This window comes from Panthera tigris, chromosome B1 (assembly GCF_018350195.1).
Source record: "Panthera tigris isolate Pti1 chromosome B1, P.tigris_Pti1_mat1.1, whole genome shotgun sequence".
Classification (NCBI taxonomy): domain Eukaryota; kingdom Metazoa; phylum Chordata; class Mammalia; order Carnivora; family Felidae; genus Panthera; species Panthera tigris.
The window spans coordinates 38,438,678-38,455,294 of record NC_056663.1 but is presented as its reverse complement, the minus strand read 5'-3'; the positions used below and the strand labels follow the sequence as shown (position 1 = coordinate 38,455,294).

The window sequence follows — 16,617 nt, the reverse complement described above, 5'->3', positions numbered from 1 at the left end:
GGTGAACTAGAAGATAAAATTATGGAAAAAGAAGAAGCTGGGAAAAAGAGATAAAAAAAAATCCAGGAGTATGAGGGCAAAATTAGAGAACTAAGTGATGCACTAAAGAGAAATAATCTACACATAATTGGTATTCCAGAGGAGGAAGAGAGAGGGAAAGGTGCTGAAGGTGTACTTGAAGAAATAATAGCTGAGAACTTCCTGGATCTGGGGAAGGAAAAAGGCATTGAAATCCAAGAGGCACAGAGAACTCCCTTCAGAGGTAACTTGAATCGAGCTTCTGCACGACATATCATAGTGAAACTGGCAAAATACAAGGATAAAGAGAAAATTCTGAAAGCAGCTAGAGATAAACGTGCTCTAACATATAAAGGGAGACCTATAAGACTCGTGACTGATCTCTCTACTGAAACTTGGCAGGCCAGAAAGGAATGACAGGAGATCTTCAATGTGATGAACAGAAAAAATATGCAGCCGAGAATCCTTTATCCAGCAAGTCTGTCATTTAGAATAGAAGGAGAGATAAAGGTCTTCCCAAACAAACAAAAACTGAAGGAATTCGTCACCACTAAACCAGTCCTACAAGAGATCCTAAGGGGGATCCTGTGAGACAAGGTACCAGAGACATCGCTACAAGCATGAAACCTACGGACATCACAATGACTCTAAACCCATATCTTTCAATAATAACACTGAATGTAAATGGACTAAATGTGCCAACCAAAAGACATAGGGTATCAGAATGGATAAAAAAACAAGACCCATCTATTTTCTGTCTACAAGAGACTCATTTTAGACCTGAGGACACCTTCAGATTGAGAGTGAGAGGATGGAGAACTATTTATCATGCCACTGGAAGTCAAAAGAAAGCTGGAGTAGCCATACTTATATGAGACAAACTAGACTTCAAATTAAAGGCTGTAACAAGAGATGAAGAAGGGCATTATATAATCATTACAGGGTCTATCCATAAGGAAGAGCTAACGATTATAAGTGTCTATGCGCCGAATACAGGAGCCCCCCAATATATAAAACAATTACTCACAAACATAAGCAACCTTATTGATAAGAATGTGGTAATTGCAGGGGACTTTAACACTTCTCTTACAGAAATGGATAGATCATCTAGACCCATGGTCAATAAAGAAACAAGGGCCCTGAATGATACATTGGATCAAATGGACTTGACAGATATATTTAGAACTCTGCATCCCAAAGCAACAGAATATACTTTCTTCTTGAGTGCACATGGAACATTCTCCAAGATAGATCACATACTGGGTCACAAAACAGCCCTTCATAAGTATATAAGAATTGAAATCATACCATGCATACTTTCAGACCATAATGCTATGAAGCTTGAAATCAACCACAGGAAAAAGTCTGGAAAACCTCCAAAAGCATGGAGGTTAAAGAACACCCTACTAAAGAATGAATGGGCCAACCAGGCAATTAGAGAAGAAATTAAAAAATATATGGAAACAAACGAAAATGAAAATACAACAATCCAAACGCTTTGGGACACAGCGAAGGCAGTCCTGAGAGGAAAATACATTGCAATCCAGGCCTATCTCAAGAAACAAAAAAAATCCCAAATACAAAATCTAACAGCACACCTAAAGAAAATAGAAGCAAAACAGCAAAGACAGCCTAAACCCAGCAGAAGAAGAGAAATAATAAAGATCAGAGCAGAAATAAACAATATAGAATATAAAAAACTGTAGAGCAGATCAATGATTACTAATTCTATTCCTTTATTGGTTATGGCTCTGTTCAAATTTTCCATTTCTTCCTGTTTCAGTTTTGGTAGTTTCTATGTTTCTAGGAATTTGTCCATTTCTTCCAGATTGCCCGTTTTATTTGCGTATAATTGCTGGGAATATTCTCTTATTATTGCTTGTATTTCTGCTGTGTTAGTTGTTATCTCTTCTGTTTCATTCTTGATTTTATTTATTTGGGTCCTTTCCTTTTTCTTCTTGATCAAACTGGCTAGTGGTTTATCCATTTTGTTAATTCTTTCAAAGAACCAGCTTCTGGTTTCATTGACCTGCTCTATTGTGTTTTGCTTTTGTTTTTGTTTTTGTTTTTGTTTGGTTTCGATAGCATTAATTTCTGCTCTAGTCTTTATCATTTCCTTCCTTGTGCTGTTTTGAGTTTTATTTGCTGTTCTTTTTCCAGCTCTTTAAGGTGTAAGGTTAGGTTTTGTATCTGAGACCTTTCTTCCTTATTTAGGAAGGCCTGAATGGCTATATATTTCCCTCTTATGATGCATTGGCTGTGTCCCAGAGGTTTTGGGCTATGGTGTTATCATTTTCATTGGCTTCCATGCACTTTTTATTTTCCTCTTTAATTTTTGGTTAGCCCATTCATTCTTTACTAGGATGTTCTTTAGTCTCCAAGTATGTTACCTTTCCAAGTTTTTTCTTGTGGTTGATTTCCAGTTTCATAGCATTGTGGTCTGAAAATATGCACGGTATGATCTCAATCTGTTTCTATTTGTTGAGGGCAGATTGTTTCCCAGTATGTGATCTATTCTGGAGAACCATCCATGTGCACTGGAGAAAAATGTCTATTCCACTGCTTTAGGATGAAATATTCTGAATATGTTTTAAGTCCATCTGGTCGAGTGTGTCATTCAAATCCATTGTTTCTTTGTTGATTTTCTGTTTAGATGATCTGTCCATTGTTGTAAGTGGGGTGTTGAAGTCCCCTACTATTATGGTATTATCAATGAGCTTGTTTATGTTTGTGATTAATTGATTTATATATTTGGGTACTCCCACATTTGGAGTGTAATGTTTACAATTGTTAGGTCTTCTTGGTGGATAGACCCCTTAATTATTATATAATACCCTTCTTTATCTCTTGTTACAGTCTTTATTTTAAAGTCTAGATTGTCTGATATAAGTATGGCTATTCCAGCTTTCTTTTGGTGACCATTTAGCATGATAGATGGTTCTCCATCCTCTTACTTTCAATCTGAAGGTGTCTTTATGTCTGAAATGGGTCTCTTGTAAAGAGCATATGGATGAATCTTGTTTTCTTATCCATTCTTTTACCCTATATCTTTTCTTTGGAGAGTTTAGTCCATTGACGTTTAGAGTCAGTACTGAAAGATATCGATTTGTTGCCATTAAGTTAACTGTAGAGTTTGAGTTTCTGGTAGTGTTCTCTGATCTTTTCTAGTGTTTGTTGCTTTTGGTCTTTTTTTTTTCTTTATCGTCTTTTCTGCCCTCAGAGAGTCCCCCTTAAAATTTCTTGCAAGACTGGCTTAGTAGTCACAAACTCCTTTAATTTTTGTTTGTCTGGGAAACTTTTAATCTCCTTCTCTTTTGAATGACAGTCTTGCTGGATAAAGAATTCTTGGATGCATATTTTTCTGATTCAGCATATTGACTATATCCTGTCACTCCTTTCTGGCCTGCCAAGTTTCTGTGGATAGGTCTGCTGCAAACCTGATCTGTCTTCCATTGTAGATTAAGGACTTTTTTTTCCCTTGCTGCTTTCATGATTCTTTCCATCCCTGAGGATTTTGTGAATTTGACTATGATATGCCTTATTGATGGTCGGTTTTTGTTGAAGCTAACGGGAGTTCTCTGTGCTTCTTGGATTTTCATGTCTGTGTCTTTCCCCAGGTTGGGAAGTTTTTCTGCTATGATTTGCTCACATAACCCTTCTACCCCTTTTTCTCTGTCTTCATCTTCTGGGACCCCTATGATTGTGATGTTGTTCCTTTTTAATGAGTCACTGAGTTCTCTAATTCTTAAGTCATGCTCTTATGCCTTAGTCTCCCTCTTTTTTTCTGTTTCATTGCTCTCCATAAGTTTGTCCTCTCGCTGATTCACTGCTCTACCTCATCCATTCTTCCTGCCGTGGCAGTCATTCGAGACTGCAGCTCAGTTATAGCATTTTTTTATTTCATCATGACTACCTTTTACTTCTGTTTCCACAGAAAGGGATTCTAATCTATTTTAGACTCCAGCTAGTATTCTTATTATCATGCTTCTAAATTCTGGTTCAGACATTTTGCTTGTATCTGTGTTGATTAAGTGCCTGGCTGTCGTTTCTTCCTTCCCTTTCTTTTGGGGTGAATTCCTTCATCTCATAGTTTTGAAGGTAGAAAAGGAATAAAGTAAAAAAAAAAGTTAAAATTAAAAAAAATAAAAACAACACCCAACGAAATCAAACAAATGATGCTAAATCCTGTGTGTATTTTTCATCTGGTTGTTGAAAGGAGCTTGATAGATTACATAAAAAGGGCAAGATAAGAAAAGAAAAAGAAAAAAGAAATCATTTGAAAAATTTGCAAAAATTTACAAAATTTACAAAAATTTACAAAAAAGTGAAAAATGTAGTAGAAAAAAACAAAAATATATTTAATAAAAATTGAAAATAAAAGTAAATTTTTTGTGTATTCAAGAAAAGAACAGAAGAAAAAAAATTGAATAGATAGACCAGCAAACTGACTGAAATACGATTGGAATTACATCATTTTCCCCTAGAAGTCAAACTGTGAACACTCTATAGTCCATAAACTAAGCAGGGGGAGAGACTTTTGGTGTTCCTGAAGAGCGAGGTTGGCCCAGTTGGGTGGGGCTTAGCATAATGGCTCCATTCTCTATTAGTTGGTGCTGCTTAGTTTACTGGGGTGAGTTGTTCTGGCGCTTGTAGGTATGTATGCACATGCATGGGAAGGATGAAAATCACGTCATCCACTCAGTCTCTAGTGTCGGAACTCTGTTCTCCCTGATTAACAATCACACACTCGCCCTTTGTCTCTGGCTTCCATCCACTCCCTGCTTTTACACGGTCCATGACCAGGCCATCATGTTGCCAGGCAGCACCTCCCTCCTGAGTTTTATCTCAGATGCGGCTGTGTTTCCCAAAACCTCACTTCTGAGGGACTGTGGCTTTAACCCACTCAGACCTTCTGGGGGAGGGTCTCACCAAGTAATGGCCAAGTGCCAGCCACACCCAGGAACATTCACAGGACCGTGCTGCTGCCAATGCCCAGAGACTGTGGCTGGGTGCAATTCTGCCCCAGAAAAAGTTCACAATCATGTAGCAGCATTTTAGGGATATGGAAAATCACAACATATGTCTGGCACCAAGCTTCACCTTTAATGTCCTTGTCCCAGCACCAGCAAATGTGGTTGTTTCCTGGCGTCTGCTGGGACCTATGCCTGTGGGGTGACTGCATAGCCTCTACCAGATGTCCTTCCAGCAGGGAAACCACCTTTCCCATGTGGCCCTCAGACCTAACTCTATGCTCCTGGGGATTCATCCTTCCCACCAGAGCACCACCAGGAATCGAGCTGTGGAGTTTTAGACTCTGTGCTCCCCCTGTTTATAGAGCCTTAATGAAATTTAAACCCTCTACTTTCTTCTTTCTCCCTTTTTAGTTCAGTCCCTGTCACTATTTCCTTTTCTACTTTTTCTCCAGTTGCTTTTGTGGGGGGGGGGTGTTTTTCTGTGCTCTCCCCTCATCTCCATCCTCTCTCCACAAGCAAAAACAGCTCCCTGCACTCTGCAGTTTCTCTGTCCCCCAGTTCACCTCTCTACACCATGTACCTCCTGAGTTCTGTGGTTCAGGTTGTGTACATTTTTGTGTTAATCTTCAAATCCGTTTTCTAGGTGTGCAGGATGGTTTAGTGTTGATCTGGCTGTTTTCATGGAAGCAAGATGGAAAAAAGACTTCCATGCTGTTCCGCCATCTTTGATGCCCTATGTCTTTCAATGGGAGTATTTAATCCATTTACATTCACAGTGATTATTGAAAGATATGAATTCAGTGCCATTGTTTTATCTGTAGTGTTGGTGTTTCTCATAATGTTCTCTGGTCCTTTCTAGTCTCCACTCAAGGACTCCCCCTTAAAATTTCTTACAATGCTGGTTTTTGTGTTCATAAACTCCTTTAGTTTTTGTTTTTCTGGGAAACTCTTTATGTTTCCTTCTATTCTAAATGAGAGCTTTGCTGAATGAAAAATTCTTGGCTGCATATTTTTCCTATTCAGTGTATTGAATATTTCCTGCCACTCCCTTCTGACCTGCCAAGTTTCAGTGGACAAGTCTGCTGCTAACCTCATGTGTCTACCCTTGTAGGTTAAAGACACTTTGGCCCTAGCTGCTTTCAGAATTCTCTTTATATCTGTGTTTTGCAAGTCTCAGTATGATATGTAGTGGTGTTGACCTGTTTTTGTCAATTTTAGGAGAGTTCTCTGTGTCTCTTAGCCTTGAATTTCTGTTTCCTTCTCCAGGTTAGGGAAGTTCTCAGCTATAATTGTTCAAATAAACTTTCTATCCCCTTTTCTTGCTGTTTTCTTCTGGGAGGCATATGATACAGATTGTTGTTTGACAGAATCGCTGAGTTCCCTGTCTCTGTGATCTAATGGTGGTTTTGTTTTGTTTTGTTTTGTTTTTTGCCTCTTCAGCTTCATTATTTTCCATAATTTCATCTTCTATATCACCTATTCTGTCCTCTGATTCTTCAATCCTTGTTGTGACTATATTCAGTCAGTTTTTCATCTCAGTTATAGCATTTTTTATTTCAGCCTGACTAATTTTTAGGTCTTTGATCCTTGTAGTAGGGTTTTTCTGGTGTCTTCTATGCTTTTTTCAAGCTCAGGTCATAGTCTTATGACTGTTGTTCTAAATTGTTCAGATGTATTCCTTATATGTCTTTTCATCAAGACCCTGGCTGTGATTTCTTCTTGACTTTTCTTTTGAGGAGGATTCCTCTGCCTTGTCATTTTGGCTACATTTCTGTATTTTAAATGTTTTGAAATCTTGTTATATTTCCTACACCGGGGAGTACTGCTATAATCAAATAGGATCATATACTGTCCAGGGAAGAAACAGAAGTATTTCTGGTGTATGCTGTGTGCACTCTGCTGTTGCATTTTGGCTGCTCTTTCCCATTGATCAGTCCTCTACAGAGCTCCTCCTTGCTTGCAGTGTGGAGCATTTGGACCTTTAACCAGGTGTGCTTTGATTTGTTTGTCAAAATAAGCTTGAAGAAAAAGAAGAAAAAACAAGCCTAATTCAAAAAAAAGAGAAAAAGAATGAAAAAAAAAACAAGGAATCAAAAAGCCAGAATTCTCAAGACAACCAAAACAAAACAAAACAATCCAACAGGATTTGGATCACCAAAAAAGAGAAGGAAATGAAAAAACAAACAAACAAACAATTATAACCCTGATTCCAACAGGAAAAAAAGGAAGAAGAAAAAAATAAGCCTTGGTCCTATTTCCACCAGAAGATGTTCTGAAGCACTCTATTTTCAGTACACTGGTGCATTCAGGGTGCTGCTGTGCTGGTGTTCTAGAGGAGTGGCCTTCTCTACTCATTCTAAGTTAGTTCTGCCCTAGTAAATAAGCAGTTGCAGGCACAGAGGGGTGAGGTTTGATGTAAATGGGTCCCACCTCCACTGAGGGCCACTCTGTTCTTGAAGTCCCACCATGTTGGTATTGAGAGGGAAAATGGCACTACCCACTCTCTAGTCTGTGGATGGGATCTTACAGCCCCACTGTTCAGGAAGCCCTTACACAATAGTGAGGATAGTCAGTGTGTCTTGTGCCACAGCTCTCCTGCATTTTTTATTTGGTGTGTGGCTGGGTTTCAAAACTCAAAGTCTAGAGGACCCAGCACTGTGTGGATTCACCCCCCTCCTCCAGAATAGAATTTCTCCACATTGTGTCTGATGTCCTTTGTCCCAGAAAAACAGTCCCCCACCTACACAATACTCAGAATCTATGGTGTAGCACAGTGAAAAGCAGCAACCAAGTTTTCTGTCCTGTGTGTGCACCTTTGTCCCCCATCAGTGAAAGCCCTGGAGATCCTTATACCATGTTCTGCACTCCCAGGCCAGCTCTCCCCTCCTCAGAAGCACATGCCACAGCTCTGCTTAGGAGAAAATCATATACTTCCTAAACCTCCAGAGTTTGTGCTCCAAATGCTGTTTGCAAAAAACAAAAACAAAAACTTACTACACTTAGTACCTCTCACTCCCCCATGATCCAGAGAGATTGTCCTCTTGTGCAAACCCAATACCGCACTCTCTAAACCCCTCTATCTTTCTCCCACTCCACAGCATCCTCTGTTTTTCTCTCCCCAAGTTCTCTTCCATACACCTCACACCTGCCACACTGTCTCCATCCAATGGTGGAGATCCTTCTGCCAGTCTTCAGATCTTTTTCCTGGGTGTCCCAAGTGATCTGACCTCTATCCAGCTGTGTTTGAAGGACAAGAAATGCCCAGGGTCCCATTTATCCACTTCTTAACTCCTCCCTCAAATTTATTCTAGTTCTAATAGTTTTTGGTTGAGTGTTTAGGATTTTCTATATATACTATCGTGTCATCTGCAAATGGAGACATTTACCTCTTCTTTACCAATTTGGATGTTTTTTTTTTCCTTATTATCATGACTGGGTCTCCTAGGTCTCCTGATATTATATTGAATGAAAGTGACAGGAGTGAGCATCCCTGTTTCTGATTTTTGAGGAAAAGCTTTTAGTTTTTTATCATTGACTCTGAAATTAGCTATAGGTTTTTCATATATGGACTTTATTATGTCGAGGTATGTACCCTCTATACCCTCTATACCAGTTTGTTGAGAGTTTTTATCATAAAGAGATATTGAATTGTATCAATGCTTTCTCTGCATCTATTGAGATGATAATATGATTTTTATCCTCTTTTTATTAATATGGTGTATCATGATGATTAATTTGCTAAGACTGAAAGATCCTTGCAATCCTGGAATAAATCCCTCTTGATCATTATGTATGTTCCTTTTAATGTATTGCTGAATTCAGTTTACTACTATTTTGTTGAGGGTATTTGCATCTATGTTCATCAGACATATTGGCCTGTAATTGTCTCTTTCTGTGTTGTCTTTTGTTTTTAGGTTATGTTGACCTCATAAAAGTAAAACTTTCAAAGTGTTCTTTATTCTTCAGTTTTTTGGAACAGTTCGAGGATAGTTATTAACTCTTCTTAAATGTTTTATAGAATTTACCTCTGAAGCCATCTGGTCCTAAAGTTTTGTTCGAGATGAATTTTTCTATTACTGGTTCAATGCTATTACTAGTAATTGGTCTGTTCACATTTTCTGTTTCTTCTTGATTCAGTCTTGAAATATTGTATGTTTCTAGGAATTTATCCATTTCTCCTAGGTTGTCCCCTTTATTCGCACGTAATTTTCATAGTAGTCTGTTACGATCCTTTGTGTTTCTGTGGTATAAGTTACAACTTCTCTCATTTCTGATTTTATTGATTTGGGCTGTTTTTTCTCTTCATGAGTCTGGCTCAGAGTTTTTCAACTTAGTATTTCTTTTCAGAGAACTGCCTTTAGTTTCATTGATCTTTTCTATTGTTTTTTTTTCTTTTTTTACTTTCTATTTCATTTATTTCCACATTGACCTTTATTATTTCCTTCCTTCTATGACCTATGGGCTTTGTTCTTTTTCTAGTTCCTTCAGGTATAATGTTAGATTATTCATTTGAGACTTTTCTTGTTTTTTGAAGTGGACCTACATCACTGTAAACTTTTTTATTAGAACTTCTTTGTTGCATACAATTGTTTTGAACTGTTGTGTTTTCACAACACATTTGCTTCCAGTTATGTTTTTCTTCTCTATTTTCTTTAGCCTGTAAGTGTTTCTTGTTGTTGTTGTTTCCCAGTTTTTTTCTTATAATTTCATCCCTAAAGCAACCTTACAAGCAAGCCCCAGTGGTATCCCAAACAGTCCCTACCAAGTCCAACCCTGGTGCCAAGGCCAGGGAGCCTAGCTCCTACCTCAGGGCAGCCAACCCAATGGCACTGCTCTCCCTGCCCTCTTCCTGCCCTCAGGCCTCCTAGGCAGTTGGATTAGTATCTTGTTTTTTAATCCATTCAGCCACCCTGTGTCTTTTTTATTGGAGCATTTAGTCCATTTACATGTAAAGTAATTATTGATAAATATGTACTTATTGTCATTTTGTTTGTTGTTTTCTGTTTGTTTTTGTAGTTCTTCTCTGTTCCTTTCTCTGGCCATTGTCTGTTGGATTTTGTGATTTTTCTTGGTGTTTGTATTCCTTTCTCCTTATTTATTTATTTATTTTTTTGTATCTATTACAGGTTTTTGGTTTGTGGTTACCATAAGGTTCGTAAATAGCATTCTATATATAGCAAACTATTCTAAGTTGCAGATGGCTGAAGTTCCAGTGCAGTGGAAAAGCACTACATCCTCCCATCCCCCCCAACACATTTTATATTTTTGATGTCATATTTTACATCTTATTATTTTTTATCCCTAGACTAATTGTTTTAGGTCTAGATGATTTTCCTACTTTTGTCTTTTAACCTTCAAACTAGCTATGTTAATATTTGATCCACTACTTTTACTATATTGATCTTTAGCAGTAAGATTGTTTCCTTCTTATTTTTTCTAGTTATGTCCTTTTCTTTTCTGCTAAAGAAGTCCCTTTAATAATTCTTGTAAGACTAGTTTCATATTGATCAACTTTTTCAGCTTTTGCTTTTCTGGGAAACACCTTACTTCTGTCTCCTATTCTAAGTGATAACCTTGCCAGATGAAAGATTCTTGGTTGTAAGTTTTTCCTTTCAATACTTTGAATATATTGTGCCACTCCCCTCTGGACTGTAACGTTACTTCTGAAAAACCTGCTGGTCATTGTATGGGGATTCTCTTGAATATAACTGGTTGTTTTTATTTTCCTGCTTTTAAGGTTCTCTCTTTACCTGTTGACACTATATTATGTGTATTGGAATGGGCCTTTTTGGGTTCATCTTTTTTGAGGTTCTCTGCTTCCTGGACTTGGATATCTGTTTCATTCTCCAGGTTAAGGTAATTTTCACCTATTATTTCTTCAAATAGTGTTGCTGTTCCTTTTTCACTTCTCCTTCTGGGACCCTTTTAATATGAATCTTAGTATATTAGTTGTTGTTTCATGGGTCCCTTAAATTATCCTTTTCTTAAAGTTCATTTTTCTTGTGACTGTTTCAGTTACATGATTTCTGTTACCTATATTCCAAATCATTGATCCATTTTTCTGCTTCATTTAATCTGCTGCTGTTGATTCCTTTTAGTGTATTTTTCATTTTAGTTATTATATTCTTCAGCTCTGTTTGGTTTTTTATATTTTCTCTTTGTTGAAGTTCTTACTGTGTTTATCCATTCTTTTCCTAATTTCAGTGAGCATCTTTATGACCATCACTTTAAACTCGTTATCTGTTAGATTGTTTATCTCTGATTCATTTAGTTCTTCTTCTTGGGTTTTGTCTTGTTCTTTCATTTGAAATATATTCCTCTGTCTCTTAATTTTGTATAACTTTGTTTGTTTCTGTATCTTGCATAGATCAGTTACATCTCCAAGTTTTGAAGGAGTAGTCTTATGCAGAAGGTGTCCTATGGGGTCCAGTAGTGCAAATCTTGGTCACCCAAGCCCTTGTGTTGGCAGTGTGAACACTCCTCTTATGGCTGAGTCATGACTGGCACAGACTCACTGTTATACAGGACTCAGCATGGCTGTCTATGAGGCTTGGCTATGACTGCTATGGGCATGCTGGCAAATGGGGTTGACCCCCAGCCCATCTGACTAGGCATCCTGGCTGTGACTGCTGCAAGCATGCTGGTGTGCTGGGTTGGCCCCAGCACAGCTAGCTTAGAGGCGTGGCTATGACAGCTGTAGGAGTGTTGATGGGCAGGACAGCTCTCTGGTACAGCTGGATGTGAGCTAAGCTATGACTGTTGTAGATGCTCTGGCGTGCAGTCTCCCTGGGTTGGGGGTGCGGCTCACTGGTGCTGGTGAGGCCACCAGCATGTTTGGTGGGGCAGGGAGCCACCTAGGAGGAGTGCTGGGCTGGGGGAGGTAGTTTGGCAGTGCAAGTCCACAGGTGAATGTTAGCACTGGGTGAAGGGTGTTAGCATAGTAGATGGAGAGTGTCAGAAATGGTTCTTGCCAGCCCTTCCATTCCTAGAGAATGTTCCTCTGACAGATCCCTGCCTCTCTCACACATGCTAAAATTAGTTAATAGATCTCCTCAGTTTAACCGAGGTACTTTGAAAACTGCTGACTATGTGCTAGGATTTGGAGCAAGTGAGTTGTGTGTGCACCTTTTAAAGTAACAGCTTCCTACTTTCTTCTGGCTATCCCAGACCTAAACTCCAAATGATTTTCAAAGCAGACATTATGGGTGATTATCTTTCCAGTACAGATTCCCTGGGCTATGGAGCTCAATGTGTGGCTTGGAACCCTCCTTCCTCAGGGAGGGCCCTCTTTGATTCTGAAATCCCTTTCTCTGTGGGTCACTGAACCAAAGGTATGGTTCCTAACTAGACAGCATCTCCACCCCTCCTACCGAACTCTTTGTGGACATTTTGTTTGTTTGTTTTCTTTATATCCTTAGTTGTAAATGATCTGTTCTGCTTTTCTTCAGTTTCTTCTCAGAGATAGTAGTTCTATATATAGTTATAGCTTTTGGTATGTTCATGGAAGGGGTGAGCTCAGGATCTTCCTACTCCATTATCTTGATCCTCTCCTATTTTTCCTTATTTTTTTTCATAGTAAAATGATATTAGTACCAACTAGAAAAACAGAAGTTTGTAAGACTTAAGATTCCTAGACTTCGGTTCCATCCTCACTATGGATCTTGCCTTCCATTTCTGTCCTGTGCAATATTTTACTTCCAATGTAAGGTAAACTGGCAGTGTATCTCAGAGTTTAGAAACTGCCCTGGAATAGAGTCCTGTTCAGCCACAATGGTGCAGTTGTCCTACATTGATGATTACTGTTAGCTTTTACGTAGGACTATAATAAATGTTGCATTTTAAAATTTCTTGCACTTTTATAGCAGTCTAAGGATGTCATCCTTCAGGCTTGGTTTTAAAGGAAAATATCAGCAAGGGTGCCTGGGTGCCTCAGTCGGTTAAGTGTTCAATTCTTGATTTCAACTCAGGTCATGATCTCATGGTGCATGGTATTGAGCCTTGCATCAGGCTCTGTGCTGAGAGCATGGAGCCTGCGTGGGATGCTCTCTCTCCCTCTGTCTCTGCCCCTCCCCCATTTGCATATGCTTGCACTCTCTCAAAATAAGTAAACATTTAAAAAATAAATAAATAAAATATCAGCACAGACAGTATTTCCTAAGAATATTTACATTGCTCCAAGTTTCACGGTTGAAGTCATTCATTAATAGCTATCAATTGGTCTTATGTTTCTCATTCAACCTACAGCACTTTGTTAGACATCATGATATAGGTGGGAGTTTAACTGATAAGAGCAGTTGTAATCATCCCTTGTGGTATTTATGGAATGAGAAGAGATGAAAGACAGTGGCAGAACTGACATCTGGAGGATAGTTGAAAGAGGAGATAGCAAAACACTGCTCAGAGAGGTAGGAGAGAAACAAGGAGTGTATTGTAACATAAGCAAAGGAAGAATTTCAAGAATTTTGTTGAATTCCTTGGGTGCCATATGGTAAGAACTAACAATAATTTCTCGAAATTTTCAATTAGGTGGTCATTGATGACCTTTGCCAGAGCGGTTTTAGTAAAATGTAGAAATGGATTCCAAATTGCAGTGGGTTAAAGGATAAACTGGAAATACATAGAAACAACTAACTTATCATACGTAAAAGAAAAGAGGTGATACCAGAGGAGAAAGCAGTATTTAGAAGAAACAATTATCTTACAATAATAAGAGAGACTTTGAATATATTTATAGGCTTTGAGGAAGAAGCCAGTAGATAGAGAATGATTAAAAATATAGAAGAAAAATAATGATCCATGAAATAAGCTCCTAAGAAAGGTATGTGGAGGATGATCTGAGAACACAGGATTCTTCTGTTTCAGAAAGAAAGGAGATGAAAATGGTCACCAAATATTGTTTTTTATGGAGTAGTAAGCAGAAAGTTTTATATTTACAAGTTTGACCTTATATAAGGCCAACCCTGTTACTAAGAAATTATTAGAAATTATACCAGCCAGGGGCACCTGGGTGGCTCAGTTGGTTGAGCATCTGACTTTGGCTCAGGTCATGATCTCACGGTTTGTGAGTTCAAGCCCCACATCAGCCTCACTGCTGTCAGCACAGAGCCTGCTTTAGGTCCTCTGTCCCCCTCTCCCTCTGCCCCTTTCCCCTTCAAAAATTAATAAAACATTTAAAAAAAACAAAAAAATTATCCAGCTAGAATTTGAGTGGTTACTATATGCTGTGAACATTAAGAGTTTAACAAACAGTATCTCATTTAACTTCATCCTACCACTTTATGAGGGAAGTATTATCACTGCTTCTCAAGCTTAGAAAGTGAAGCTTAATGACTTTAATTAACCTAAGGTCACAAAAACATTAAGTATTATATTAGAACTAGTCATTTGAACCTAGACAGTTCTAACTCTAGGCAACTATGCTCTTAGCCACAGTTTTAATGACTTGGGGTGTTGAAGAGAATGGCGAACATTTGGCAGAATGCAACAGAGACTATCATGGATGTGTGAAAGAATTGTCTGGGGGCACCTGGGTGGCTCAGTCAGTTAAGCAAAGATAAAAAGAAACCTATATAAGATTCCTAACAGAAAATACAGTAAAATGGAAAAAAAAAAAAAAGAATCAGACTAGCTTTGGACTTTTATAAAACTGGAAGGTAGATGACAGTAGAATAGCATCTACAGATACTGAGTGTAAGGGGACTGCAACCAAGAGTTCTATACCTGTCAAAGAAAGTGAAAGATATTTTGAAATAAAGACTACAGTAGATCATTCACCTGAGAAAAATACTCGAAAGGAGAGAAAATAACCAAGGGATGAGAAAAGACTTTAAGATAGAGGAAAGATAGAAAGTAAGTGAGCAATTAGATCTAAAAGAATAAGGAGAGACTCAGTGAATGTGTAATATAAGTACAAAGTAAGGTTTTTTAAAATAGAAAATGCATAATATCAAGTAATTTTAATAATATTGCAGAACAAACATAATAAAGTATTTCAGCAAAGTTTAAGATTAATGAGAAGGAGGGAGGGAAGCAAAATGATTTTTAAAATCTTACCTTGTTGATGTTGACTACTAGTAGAGAAATAGAACATTTTTATGGGAGAGAGCATTTTAAGTTTCTATCTTATGTAACTAGGCACTACTAGATAAAGAACATTTTAAAATAATAAATAGCCCATCATTTAAGGAAGATAACAATCATAAACCTAAATACATCAAACACAGCAACTAAAATGTGAACAAGAACTATTAGAAATGCAAATAGAATTTAAAATACAATATAGTGAAAGAGAGAGGTCAGTATATTTGTCTCAATGGGATGAACATTTAGAAAAAATGGTGTAGGAATATAGAGGGATTGAATCAATAAACTTATCTCTTAATGCATACTCATCCCTCAGAGAATAATTTTTTTTTCTGTATGTCCATGGAACATTAACAAAAGTCAAATGTGGTTTGAAAACCTTAACAAATTACCCTTAACAAATTTTGAAGAAATAAAATGGGTTTTACAGACTGCTGTAAAATCTCTGGTCACAAGCCAATAAAAGTAGAGATATATAATGATAAATAACTAAAACCTTAGGTAACTTTAAACTCAAGAAACATACTCTTTGACATGACTAAGATCAAAGAAGAGATCAAAAAATAAAACTGCAAACTATCTAGAGAACAATGAAAAAGTACTCTTCATTCTCAAACTACGTGTAACCTGTACTCAGAAGAAAAATTATAGCCTTAAATTCTTTCTTAATTAAAAAAGATATAGGAAAAACAAAAGGACTAAGTAATCATCTTAAATCCAAACAAGAAATTAAATCAAAAAGAAACTAGTGAGAAGGAATTAAGATAATTCTAGGCCAAGTCATGGACCTAGAATATCAAAAAAGGTTCATAGAAATTTCTAAGCTGATCTCTGTGCATACTCCAATATCAAGTGTTAGAGATCAGTATGTATGGAAATGGAGGTAGTGTATAAATTCTCTGAAGATCATTTTGTTCATGGTCTTTTATCCCCACTCCCCATTATTTATCTACTTCAGATTCCTATCTGGACTTAAGTGTAAGTTAAATCGAGTGGATGGTCAGCTATGCAGGGTTCTATTGTAGCATGATCCTAAGGCTGATGGGGACCTCTTCCTCTAGTTGATACCTCCCTGAGGAAATCTGTGAATCTTTGGAATGCTAAAAATAAAAATCTCATTTAGAAAAGACAGGACCCCAAAACATAACTAGATTACAGCTTTCTGCGTTAATGGGAATTATAGAATAGATATATGTAAATATATTGTATTTAACTTAAGATTTCTTTTTATTTTCTTTCTTTCTTCATCATACTTCTGTAGATAACTGTCCATTGTCAACAGGAGTTCTTAATCTCTGAAGCTTAATAAAATAGACTTGTTGCAATCTTAAAATAGAATCTACTCCCAAAGCCAAGAACACTCTGTATACACTGTATACACTGGCTAACTTGACAATAAATTATATTTAAAAAATCATAAAATAAAGTATTCATAAGCTAAAAAGAAAAGAAATTTCATCATTTAATATTACAAATCTGGGTAATCTTTATATTCTCAATTGGTATTTACTGTGTATTTGAGGTTTCCCTTACCTTTGTCTCT

The 16,617-nt window shown here is 37.4% G+C and overlaps 1 protein-coding gene across 5 annotated transcripts in view; it reads left to right on the top strand.

Annotated features, from left to right (window-relative positions):
* Window positions 1-16,617, top strand: part of PSD3 (pleckstrin and Sec7 domain containing 3) — a 734,808-nt gene that overhangs the window by 652,744 nt on the left and 65,447 nt on the right. The gene's annotated exons all lie outside the window — the stretch shown is intronic.